Raw genomic sequence first — 14,073 nt, 5'->3', positions numbered from 1 at the left:
AAATAGGCAAAACGGGCAGTTTATGGACAAAGGTTTAAAAAAAGAAGTATGCTAATCTCTGATTATGAAACTATATTAACTCTTTAGAAATATTTATTACACGGTAAGTGTCTAATTTAATAAGCTTCCAAGTTCTTGATTTGTAATAACGGAGGAATGTAGACCTTGTGACTATCTGACATGGAGCAGATAGTTATGTATATGAAAAATTATTAAAAAGCAGTTATTGTTTGTTCAGTTCCACTCTGACACAAATCAAGCGGCTGATTGGCACACTTCTGCATTTGGCTAAGCTCTGGGCAGTCCCTGGAGGAGGGTGCCCTTCACGGTTCCCATCTCTGAACTGAGCTAACCTCTCAGCAACTCCAGAGGGTTCTCGAGCTGTCTGTCATCTCCCTGGAGGTTGTGTAAGTCTAAATGTAAATGTGGCAGATAGCTAACTCTTAAGAAAATAAACACCTGGATATCAGATATTTCATCATTTTATTAAGATGCTTCTACGCACCAACACAAAAGCAAAGGTGAAATACCAAATGCATTTTTGCCATTGAAATATGCTTTACTTTGCAAGAACTGAAACTAATTAAGGAAAAGAATTAGCACCTTTGTTTGTACTCTGTACATACAAACTGAGCACGTATTTCACCTTACATATATTCCGTAGCTTGTTCTAGTGCTTTAGAAATGCTCACATTAATACTAATGCATACATTTAATGATTTAGTAACTTATGCACCTGGAATACATACCATGAACATTGAGAGAAAATGATTCATAGGGTGCAATTTTAAAACAATTTTAATTTTTCTCTTGCCTTCTCCTGTAAACTGGCTGTTTGTGTTGGATTTTTCCTTCCCTGTGCTAAATGGTTGGCAGTTAGTTTGTTTACTATTAGATAATTTTTAGATGACCTTCTGTTTCTTTAGTACTCAAAGGACCTTCATTTCTTTAATTAATTTGACAAAATTCCAAATTTAATTCAAAATTCTCTCATCCTCCGGGCCCATCCCATATCAGGCCAGCAAAGGCTCCCTTTAGAAGTGGAAAAGGGGCCACAATCAGTCTTTCATTTTTTGTTCTGCCATCTCCTACCCCATACTTGCTTGTTCCAAGTTTGGGGTCAGGGAGGGAAAAGCCCTACTAAACAGTCCTCAAGCTAAGGCTGATTTTGTTGGTTGGGGTGCATTTTAAACGTGGACCGTCCCATGGGCACTTGGAGGTCCTCCATCACTGAGTATCTCTTCTTGTAATTTTCTTGACACAAGTCAAAGCCTCTTCAGTGCCTGGGCCCTTCGGTTTCCATCTTGTCCTGTGGGCTCATTCATGCATCTCTTGGCGATGACGTCAAGCACGGCTCCAAGCAAGAGAACGGGCAGCTCATGCTCAAAACACCCAAACTGCCTGATGGCTTTCAGGGAGGGTTTTTAAAGGTCATGCGAGGGAGGGGCTGCAGGGTGAGCGATCAGCTCGTGCACGATTCTCGGCTTGGTTGGCATCAAGGTGAGGTTTCAAGCATCATCAACCTCCTGGTTTCAAACGGCTTAGGGTCTATGTGCTTGTGCTCAGCAGTTTTCATCTGGTGGGTCTGCTTCCTGCAAAATCAACCTAGGACTGTGTGTCAGACCTTTATCTGTATCTTTCAGGGAACTGGGAGTTCAGTGATTCTGCCATGTGGCTGGTTTATAGTCTAAATCCTTACCAGTTTCCCGGTCCAACAGCTATTCTTTGCTTCTACATCTTCACATTCCTAAATATTAACACTGGAGCAGCCTTTAGAGACTCAGGGGAGGCCTGGGAGACTAAAGCAAAAGGCTTTTACTTCAAAGGACAGGGACACAGGGGCTTGTATACGGGTTCAATCCCCCTTCTCTTTGAGTCTCCTCAATCTTGAGGGGAACGGGTTCAGGAAAATAAAGAAAGTAAAGTTTTGGATAAAGAGGTTAATTGTCAACTCAGCAGAAGAACTCAGTTTTAGGGGGCCTCAGTTTCAGTTTCATTTTTTAACAATACAAGATGTAAATTTTATAACGAATTGAGTTCTCATACTTGTCTAGCCAAGAGGCTTAGTGCAATTTAATATCAGTATTTTATTTGTGTAACATCCTTTAACCTATATTTCTGTATATGTTTACTTCTGGTAATATTGCTTGCATCTAGCTAAATTTCCATGGCTCTGTTATTTTCTTTTTTATTACAACCCACCTCAAATCTTTTATGTGTAATGGCAAGATACATCTGGATAAAATAGTTTGATGGAAACGTGTACTGGTTTAGAACTGGAAACTCAACAACTGCTCACCGAGGGATTGTTGGCTGAGAAAGTCATACCTCTCATTGCTTCCACTTTTGAGTGACACCTGAGTTGTTTGAATCCCAGCTTTGCTCAGACTCACGTGTTTGATCTTCTGTGGACACCTCAGGTCCTCCTTACGCTCAGTGGTAAGTTTGTGTCTGACGTGGTGGATGCTGCAGAAATGTTTGTTCTCACGACCCTCCTCTTACAGCAAAGGCCACCCCGGGCACACCTTCTCCTCCCCAGCAGATTTCTTTATTATGAACTTATTCTGAAGACTATCACGCCATCTATGACGTCTCCTTTGACTTTGTGATGGCGTACTTCTATTTTTTTTTAAGGATTTAAAAGATATTCTTTAAATCCAGTATCATCTTTTACAACATTGACATGTTATTTAACATTTCCTCTACATGATTCCTAGGAATTAGAGCTATTGACAGTGAAGGAAATTCTGGAGTAGAAGGGAAGAACAAATTGCTATTGAAAGCTCTCCGTAGAGGGGCTGTTCAAAGTGTTTGTGCAGCCAAGGACCTAGAATTTACTGTCTAACGACACTTGGAGAGCTTAATTTTGCTTCACCATAGAATATTAAAAAGGAGTAGCTTTGGGAATGATCCGGTAGAGCATAAGGGAGCAGGAGAGATGGAAGAAAGCAGGAGGGAATGTAAAGGTGACCGAGGGCGTGCACGCTGGTGCAGTGGTGAGGCGGGGAAGTGGGCAGGGGTAACAGTGCTAAGGATTCTTTGGAGGAGGGATGGCTAAGTTTAGATTTCGGGTGCCTTTTCTTATTGCAGTCTAATGCCCCTCCCACTTGAATGTTTATTAAAGTCTTTTACTCACGTGTAGACTTTGTGTGTTAATGTATCTGTGAATCAATGTAAGTGTTCTTGGTCCATAAAAGGGGCCGTTTTCATGGGATTTAAGTAATCCAAATTGTAGAGCATCTGAAACAGAAGTCCTGGTGTCAGGTGTCCTCATCAGACTGCAAGTCTCTGGGGGCTGGACTTCCGCAAGCCACACCCAGCAGGCAGTTACATGCCATTGTCTCAATGGCATCTTGGTCTTTAATGAGAAGTGGGAACCAGTGGACACTTGGCTTGCACTGGAAGCAATTTCAGTGATTCAGAAATAAGTGTATTACAGCAACCAGCTGTTGCTCAGAAGACACTGAGTGAATGCCCATTACCTTCCTGATACTGTGGTCAGATCCTGTGAGGTCCTAAGGCTCCTTTCCCTTAAGGACTACAGCAAACAGTTTGGGTCAATATTAATGATTTACGAGAAGCAATTAGGGGATAATTAAGTGATAAACTGCGTTATGTTACTGAAAATGCAAGGGAGGCCAGAAGCAATTTTGTTCACAAGTTTGACTCTATTATCTAGCCTATGGGTAGGTTTTGATTTGATGGTCAAAATGATGTACTTTACATGTGAATATGTTTGTAACCTCTCTTGCGTTTCAAAAATCTTCTAATAGTTGTTGAACTGGAAAAGCAAGTGGTGGAACTGTGGAAAATAAGAACACATTGGGAATGCAAATACAAGTCGAATACTAAATGTCTTTGAATTTGAAAATCTGGCTGACAAAGACTTATGTTAGTAGTTGTTTTTCAAAGAATCAGAGATAATCATTTTATGATGCCAGAATTTTCTTAGTTTTATAACTGACCATCTCCAACCTCACAGTGGCACTTGGGAATGAAAAGAAAATTGAAATGTGTGGGTGATGAGAAAGATAATATTTTTGGAAATAATAGCCATAACAGAAGACAGCTAGTAGCATTTGAAGAGATGGCCAGGAAAACTATAACTGGGTCAGTCTAGGTCAGCCAGATCTATGGTTTTGGAATCAAAACACAGAGTCATTTTTGGACTATTCATTGTAGGTTCCAGCAAAGTTTTCATCCAATTCATGGCAGCAAATTTTGCTCTATGAATTGCTTTCTTAAGTCTTCAAAAAATATATATTCATTGACTTCTACATTTCAGTGGTATTCAATAAGTAAAATTTAACAAGTGTGGCAAGGATAGGGAAAGTCTGTTCGGGATGATATTACATAATGAGTAAACTTGCTCTGGGGATGACCAGGATACTCCACTGGGCTCTGACACCAGAGCACTGCCGCCCCTCTAACTCCAGTTGTATCTCCTCCTTTTCCAACTCTTCTCTCTTCTTTTACTACAACTGTTATTAGCATCACCTTCCATCCTGCCTCTTTCTTCTCAGTTTGTTTTTTCCTTGGTCTCATATGTATTTGACAAACAAAAGCGTAGGTGACACCTTATTAATCTTCAAATAATAGAAAAGAAGAGTGAAATCATTCTTTCATGCTTGTCCCTTCCTGTAGTAGAAGGATGAAGTAGGGGAAAACAGGTGATAGAAAGAGTCAAGATTTGGGGGTAAAAACACGTGAGGAAACATCTCTTTATAATCAACAATGCTAACAATTGCTAATGTTATTTCATTGCCAAATTACCATAAAGTGGAAGCATTAATGTGCTACGCAGTCTCTAGAAAGCTATATTCTACTTGGGATATCAATGTCCACACACTTTTAAAAAATTAAAAATAATGTTAGAAATTTCCAAAATTATATGGATTTCCTGTTGTCATTGTGCTAATGGCAGGGTTGGGATTAATGTAGAAGTTTTGTTTTCCTTCATGAAAGAACAAAGCCTGTAAGAGTTTTCACAGGAAGAGTCCTCAGGGCAAATTTCATGTTTATTGGCCTGCTTCCTTTTGTGACAACGTGGAATTACAACAAATGGAGCAAAGTTGGGCCTGACTGTTGGATAAAACCTGCAGTCCTTCTCCTTTCTCAGATGCCAGTTGAGTAGAGAAAGGTAAACACCATTTCCCATAAATGCCTTTTGCTTTGGAGGCAGAACTGTGCCACTAGAGAAAGAATGAAAGAGATCTACTGTTACATCGTATTTTGTATCAGAATAGGAAGTGTGTGTCTTACCTCATTTTATACAAAATGCAGTGCTAATGTCCAAAAGAAGTATGGATGCCAACTTCTTGGCTGTTGTGTTTAAAACCACTAACCACATCTTTATCCATTTATCTGTTGATGGACATTTAAGTTGCTTCCATGTCCTGGCTATTGTAAGCAGCACTGCAATGAACATCGGGGTGCACCTATATTTTCAAACCAAGTTTTTCTTTGGATATATGCCCAGGAGTGGCATTGCTGGATCATATGGTAGCTCTATTTTTAGTTTTTTAAGAAACCTCCATACCATTCTCCATATGGTCGCATCAATTTACATTCCCACCAACAGTGTAGGAGGGTTCCTTTTTCTCTGCACCCTCTCCAGCATTTGTTGTTTGTAGATTTTTTGATGATGGCCATTCTGACCGGTATGTGGTGATACCTCACTGTAGTATTGATTTGCATTTCTCTGACAATTAGTCATGTTGAGCATCTTTTCTTGTGCCTCTTAGCCATCTGTATGTCTGCTTTGGAGAAATGTCTATTATTACTCAGCCATTAAAAAGAATGAAATAATGTCATCTGCAGCAACATGGATGGACCAAGAGATTGTCATATTAAGTGAAGTAAGTCAGACAGAGAAAGACAAATATCATATGGTATCGCTTATATGCATAGTCTAAAAAATATGATACAAATGAATTTATTTACAAAACAGAAACAGACTCACAGACTTAGAGAACAAACTTATGGTTACCGGGGGGAAGGGTGGAGGGGGAAGGATAGATTGGGAGTTTGGGATTGACATGTACACACTGCATATTTAAAATGGACAAGGACCATTTAAAATTATTTAAAACCAACAAGGACCTGCTGTATAGCACAGGGAACTCTGCTCAATATACTCTAATAACCTAAATGGGAAAAGAATTTGAAAAAGAATAGGTACATGTATATGTATAACTGAATCTCTTTGCTGTACACCTGAAACTAACACAACATTGTTAATCAACTATACTCCAATATAAAATAAAAATTTAAAAAAATTAAAAAATTAAAAAATAAAAACACTAACCAGAAGATTCATGTGGCCAAAATTGCTGTGCCTGAACTCCCACATTTAGTGAGAATAGGCCAGAAAGATTAGTTATCTAGGCCCTCTTATCAAACCCAGGCCCAGCCAACTCTCCAATTTTCTGAATGCTTTGCAAACTCTTGCTGTATTAAAAATGTCATGGGACCGTTATCAGATAGCACATGGAGATTTGGAAATCATTGCATTAAACACTAAAATCCATGATACTGCAGTCCCAGACTTAAAGGCATTTACCAATTTTTAATACGTGTCTTGATTTTACCCTGTGCAGGTAAGTAGCAGATGGGTAGCAAGTTGTAGGTGATGTTTAAGAAATGAATCATACATATTGGTTATGTCATCAAAGCATTTCAAAGTTGCCTTTGCAGAGAACAACTACTAAGAATACAATGTGTCAAACAGTGTGGACATGGAAAATCTTGCTGAAAGATACTGTTTGGTGAATGTCCCAGGGCACACGGTGGTTACAAGGGAAAACATACTTTTAAAAGAGTAATTCAATAGTGTTGAAGTTATAAAACTGTACTAAACAGTGATCTGTCTGCCAAAAGCACAGACTATGAACTTGCTCACAAAACTCTCCTGGGAGACATAGTGGTTTACTTATAAAGGAAAAAATAAGTTAATCCATCTCTAAATTATGCCTTGAGTATAAACATTAAATATTTTACAGAAGGAAAATGCATTTTTTTTCGGGTGGCAATTGATGTTTTTTCAATATATTTGTTGATTATATCATAGCACCTCTTAGATACTGTTTAACCTTGTTTACTTTAGAATTTCCAGAGGAAAAGTAAAAATTGGTATGTAAGAAAGTGTTTAAGAAGCTTGCAAGTACCACCTTTGGAAAGGCCAAATACCATGAAACTTTGTATTCATTAGGAAGTTTGAAAGAAAAAGATAGTTCATCTAGTTCATCTGATAGTGATTTTAATAAGATTAAACACACTGCACATGCACACACATGCATGCACAAACACACACCCCTCTTTCCTGATGAACACACTATTTTTGGAAAATAGGGACAGTTTTATATATCTCTCCATCTCTCCTACAGTCTATCACAGGTCTAGTTTTTAAATAAACATTTGTGTAATGAATAAATCAGTTATTTACTAAAGATGTGGCTATAAAATTCAAGTATAGTGACAACTCTCACTAAATTAATTTTCTTTAAATTTGATTTTGATTTTTATCACCAGAATTGAAAAGACCAGTTTCACTCATTTTATTTACTTGTACAAAATGAATTTAACTCTTTTAAGCCATAGCTTCTGGAAAATGAGAAATGTTTGAAGAGCTATAATAATATACTACATGCTTTGAAACTGTAAAGGAACAAATAATGTAAGTTAATGCCATGTTTTCTTCTTAGGTTTAGAATGCTTTGAAAAATGTATGACATTTTATGAAAGATCAATACATAGAGAAATTAATTTCACAGGTTTTATTGCATTAAGTTCTGAGTGATTTAGCAAACTTATAGTTCAATTTAACAAGGAGACAATTTCATGAGTATTGGTGTCTGTTTTTACCTGAGCTGGGATCACATGGTGTTTGGGAAGCCATTAGTTCTTGCTATGTGAGCGCTAGATAATTCACAGCTTCTACACTGAGTTAGAATTCCCCTGAAATGAGTTGAGAAAACATTTGGCTGAAGAATGAGTGTTTGTGTCTTCAGTAGTTGAGCCATGGAAGCCTGGTACAAATTCGTGTCCAACAATTCAAAAGTCAAACGTTCATCTCAAGAACAAACCTTAAATGCAGAACATAATGTATCCTTGTAGCCTTGAGAGATCAGATGTGTGACTGAGTATTATAATATTGCATAATCTGGCCTAGGGTGGAAAAAAATAGCTGTATTCACAGGTTATTTAAAAATTCACTTAGCGAAGGTTGCCTTTGTTCCGCATTTGGGTGTCTGCTGCATCTAGTATTTGTGGCTGTGTGAGCAAAGGACATGAAATAAAGTGCTGCTTGGAAGTGGCGACTGGCAAGAGTGACTCTGCAAACCAACTGAATCGATCTAAACAGTTCAATGTGAATGAACATTTCTGCATATCTTTCCTAGTCATACATGCAATTTCAATTTAATATTTTAGTAAGAAGTTTGCTTCTGATCTCTATCAGTTAGTTCTGAGAGCACTTTAGAGACAGCTGCCCAAACTCTGCAGATTGCCAAAGGGAGTTTGGGTATTTTACTACCTGGGAGAACATCTTGTTGACTGTAGGTAAGTAACTGTCACTGAGGAGAGACTTTCCTAGTATGATTTACTTTAATACCTTTAACATTTAGGATACCATTCTACATGATTTCTGCCCATCTTCTTGCTATGGTGAATGTTGCTATTCTATATGGCATGACTTTCATTGTCAACAGTCCGATATTTCCAAAATGTAAATATAATCACATTATTATTTTTCTTAAAGTCTGTGAATGGATCTCTCTTCTTCAAGTTCAAAATCCCAAACTACCTAGGATACCACATTAAAATATTCCTCTTCTGGTCACTGATAACTTTGCATCTCTTCTTCTGTCAAAATGCAATCACTACGGCCTTTCCAAGATACCTGCCAGTCTCCAACACTCTAGTAAGTATGTGAGAACATAAAAACCCATGCACTTTTTATAAACAAAACTACAAATAAAATGTACTCTGTCATTAATATCTTCCCAATATACTAAAGCCATTTTTTTCCCTGTGGTTTTGGGGAATTTTTAAAAAGTAACCACTAACACTAAGTGCTTACTATTTTCTGCCCATCCATAAACTAAATTAATTCCTATAATAACTCTGAGGTTGGTGGTTCATTAATTATTCCCATTTCATAGATGAGGTAACTGAAACTCAGAGAACTTACATGACTTGCCCAAGGATATGGACTAAGAAAGGGATTAAACTATAGTTCAAAATCAAAGAGTTTGATTTGAGAATATATGCTGTCTTTTTTCATTTCAAAAAAAGGCACTATAATTTTTAGAAAAATTTTGCCTAGAGCACTGCATTTTTAAAGACTAATAACTTGCTTTTCAAAGGCTATGATGAATCATGAGTCTGCTACAATTATAGGCCAACAAATTGGACAACCTAGCAGAAATGGATAAATTGCTAGAAACACACAATCTTCCACAACTGAATCATGCACAAATAGAAAATCTGAACAGATCAATAGTGAACAGCTGAAAGCTTTTCATCTAAGATTGGGACAAGCCAAGGAGGCCCACACTCGCTGCTTTCATTCAAAACATATTGGAAGTCCTAGCTACAGCAATCAGACAAGAAAAATAAAAGGAATTAAAATTGGAAGTGAAGAAGTAAAACTGTCATTATTTGCAGATGACATGATGTTATATAGAGAAAATCCTAAAGACTCCGCTAAAAAACTATTAGAACTAGTAAATGAATTCAGTGTGGTTGCAGAATACAAAATTAATATACAAAAATCTCTTGTGTTTCTATAAACTAATAATAAACTACTAGAAAGAGAAATTAAAAAACAATCCAATTTTCAATAGCATCAAAAAGAATGAAATATCTAGGAATTAATTTAACCAAGGAGGTGAAAGACTTATACTCTGAAAACTACAAGACATTGATGAAAGATATTGACAACAACACAAATAAATGGAGAGATATACCATGGTCCTGGATTGGAAGAATTAATATTGTTAAAATGTCCATACTACCCAATGCAATCTACAGATTCAGTGCAATCCCTATTAAGATACACAGGGCATTTTTTATAGACATAGAACAGATAATTCTATAATCTGTATGGAGCCACAAAAGATCACTAACAGTCAATACATCTTGACAAAGAAGAAAGAAGCTGGAGGTATCATGCTTCTTGATTGCAATCTACACTACAAAGGGAGAGTAATCAAAAGAGTATGGTGCTGATACGAACACAGACACATAGATCAATGGAACAGGATAGAGAGCTCAGAGATAAACTCATGCTTATATAGTCAATTAATCTACAACAAAGGAGACAAGAATATACAGTGGGGAAAAGACAGTCTATTCAATAAATGGTTAGGAAAACTTGAAGTAAGGCAGACAGAGAAAGACAAATATCATATGATATCACTCATATGTGGAATCTAATTAAAAATGATACAAAATGAATATATTTACAAAAGGGAAACAGACTTACAGATATCAAAAACAAACTTGTGGTCACCAAAGGGGAACCATGGTGGGGAGGGATAAATCAGGAGCTTGGGATTAGCATACACACACTACTATATATGCAATAGATAAGCAACAAGGACCTACTGTATAGCACAGGGAACACTACTCAATATTCTGTGATAACCTATATGAGAAAAAAATCTAAAAAAGAATGAATATATATATATATATATATATATATATATATATATATGTATATGTATAACTGATTCATTTTGCTGTACACCTGAAACTAACACAACATTGTAAATCAACTATACCCCAATAAAATTTTTAAAAAGAGAGTTGATAATTCATTAATTAAAGACCCTGTTATATATTATATTCATTACATTTATAAAGTGTAAAAAACTTTATAGTTGAACTCAATGATTTAGAAAAGCTATGGTTTTGAATTAATATTTTAATGAATTGAATGTTAATTTTGAAAACTCCTTATTAACTGTAAGGTCATCAAAATAACATGACACATGTACGTAGCATGTACTTTATGACTGTTCATGTGTCAAAACAGAGAGAAGAAGTGGGTGTGAGAGAGAACATATGAGGACTTAAAGCAACTTCCAGGCTATAATTTATCTTACAAGGAGTTAAACGCAAACACTTTGGAAAACAGTTTGGTGCTTTCTTACAAAACTAAACATATTCTTACTGCATGATCTGCAATCATGCTCCTTGGTATTTACTTAAAAGAGTTGAAACATTAAGTTCCCACAAAAACCTGCACATGGATATTTGGCACATCTTTATTCATAATTTTCCAAACTTGGAAGTAACCATGATGTCCTTCAGTAGGTGACTGGATAAATAAACTATGGTACATCCAGACGATGGAACATTATCCAGTGCTGAAAAGAAATGAGCTATCAAGCCATGGAAAGACATGGAGAAAACTTAAATGTGTATGACTAAGTGAGGGAAGCTCTAACTATAAGACATTATGGAAAAGGCAGAACTATGATGAAAGTAAAAAGATCTATGGTTGCCAGGGGTTAGGGGTGTGGAGGGATACATAGTCAGAGCCCAGAGGATTTCTGAGGCAGTGAAATACACTGTATGATACTATGATGATGGATACACACCCTGTTACCTTTGTCCAAACCCACCGAATGTACAACACCAAGAGTGAACCCTAATGCGACCTATAGACTTTGAGTGATTATGATGAATCAATGTAGGTTCATTAGTTACAACAAATGTACCCTCTGGTGCAGGATCCGGGGCAGGGAGTATATGGAAATCTCTGTATTTCCCTCTCAATTTTGCTGGGAACCTTAAACTGCTCTAAAAAGTTGTCTTAAAAAAAGAGTCAAGCAAATTTTTTCAGAGGCAGTTATTAGGCAGACATTTATATATGGAGAATTTTTCAACACATATAAGGACCAAGTCTTCAACAGAAAATTATAAAAGATGCAGACAGTTTTCATATGCCTTTTTCCATGCTGGTCCTCAACAAAACATAAAGTTATCTGGTTAATTTTTAGCATTACCATAGTGAATTTAAAGCACATAAATATGTTTCCCTATGGTGATTCACAAAGAATCTAAAAGAATAAAAAGTTAAAATTTCTCATATCTATACTTTATATGGATGTTTGGAAGGAAATGGTGGTAAGTAACTTAATATTGAAATCTCTGGGTATTTGCTCATAGTGTGGAAGTTCTGTAATTGAGGAAGCAAAGTTGACATTTTGTGGAAAAATAGGTGAAGATACTGAAATGTGTTTTTGACTACTATTCAAACTTTCATGAAAATGGTATAGGGACTTTTGTGTGGATGGGATCAATGATATTTTGGCCAAAGGTGTTTTGTATCTCTTCAAATTATCAAATAAACACTTGATCTAAACCCCAATATTTTCCATGTTAAGACACTGAAAAATGTTTGGAATGGCCTGGAGAATAGGGATATTCAACTGTCTTCAGGTATTACAAAAATATTTTAGTAAAACTTGTATAAATGTTTTTATTTTGAACAGATTTGGCCTGCTGAGAAAAGTTAGCTCAAAAGTAATTCCTCAGATGAATAAATAGCCTCACATGTTGAGTTTAGTTTTTTTTGGGTCTATTCCACCTGAATACTAAGAACGGTCTTCCAAGATTTATAGCTTGTTGTTTTGGCATAGTTGGTGAGTTATTTTTATTTTTTTCTGACAGTAAATGAACAACAGTTTCTGTACCTTTCTTAAAATCATCATTAGGTTATGGTGTTGAAAATAAGGCGTCGACATGGAAAATGGTCATCTTACTCCTCTCTCCCCAGGACACTCTGAAAACTTGTTATATGTCAGACCAGGTACTGTAGAGTCAGGGTTAGTCTAGGGACGGGGAAGAGGACATCTAATCCTTCTTGATTTAGCCCTGAGAACTGTTGAAAGAAGAAGAATAAGCAGGAGTAACACATCTCCCCCGTGTTAAAACCCTTGGAAAGAGAAGTGTGGGAATAGAAACCCCACTTTACACTTGGCGTCTGGGAGCAGACAACCTTCCAAGCGCCTTATACTAACCTCAGGGAAGCCACTTCAACATAAATTCAGTGGAACTTTAATTGTTCAGTTGACAGAAGCCTGGAGGTTTTCTTCCTATATAATAAGGATGGGACAAGATTTCCTCTCTTGCTTCTGAAGGGCATGGAATTAAGAGTCTGGCCAATGGTTCTTGTCAGAGAGAGTCATGGGGGCTGGGCAATGTTTTCTCTAAATTGTATCCACAAACTTGGGAATCCAGTGTAGGCCATTAGCTGGGAAATCATGTGAAAGTCACAGACCTAATGCGGATCTAATTGGGAAGAGCAGTCACCAAGTGAGGATAAGCCGAGGGGGAGGACCAAGCAGCATTGTCTCTACGAGAGACCACAGACCATGAATTCCAAGTTACACTGGAGTTGTTACCAGCAGCTTCCTGCTTGGGGCAAGGTCAGTCGTCCCTCAGACCAGTGGTCACCAGTCTAGGGAGAAGCCTTGGCAGCTAGTGGACGGCAAATACCAGGAAGGATCCCAAAGCTGCCACATGGCTTCAAGGAACACGTCTCTTCTCTGCAACCGTTAGGTCCCGTGAGACGACGGTAGCCTCATACACTAGCAGGCCACCTCATGCCATCGTGAGAGAGGATTTATCTGAACTCTCCACACAGAGTTGGGAATGCCCAAGAAGGCAGTTCCAGTGGTTGGATTGATTTTAGATTATCTGACTGGACAAAATACAGGCTTATTTATTTCCTCTGCAACTCTGAAGGAAGGCCAGATGATTTTATAGGAATTCTCTGTTCTTTTGACTGTCGTATGGTTAATAATTTTACCCTGTCTCATTTAGGAAGATCGCTTGGCATCTTTAAAGATCTTTGTGCGCATATCACTGCACCCAAAGCTCATAACAAACCTGTGGTCTAAAGTAGAGCAGCAAGGTACCTTGGGTCCATGGATGGAATCCTGAGAGAGATGAAGGACAGCATAGTGAGATGCAGGATAATCAACAGATGAAGGTAAGGAAAGCAGGGTCGTGAAAAATGCATATAAAGGTCCCTTCTTGGATTATGACTTTTTCATATGG

Source organism: Balaenoptera ricei, chromosome 5 (assembly GCF_028023285.1).
Source record: "Balaenoptera ricei isolate mBalRic1 chromosome 5, mBalRic1.hap2, whole genome shotgun sequence".
Classification (NCBI taxonomy): Eukaryota; Metazoa; Chordata; class Mammalia; order Artiodactyla; family Balaenopteridae; genus Balaenoptera; species Balaenoptera ricei.
This window is presented reverse-complemented; position numbering follows the sequence as displayed.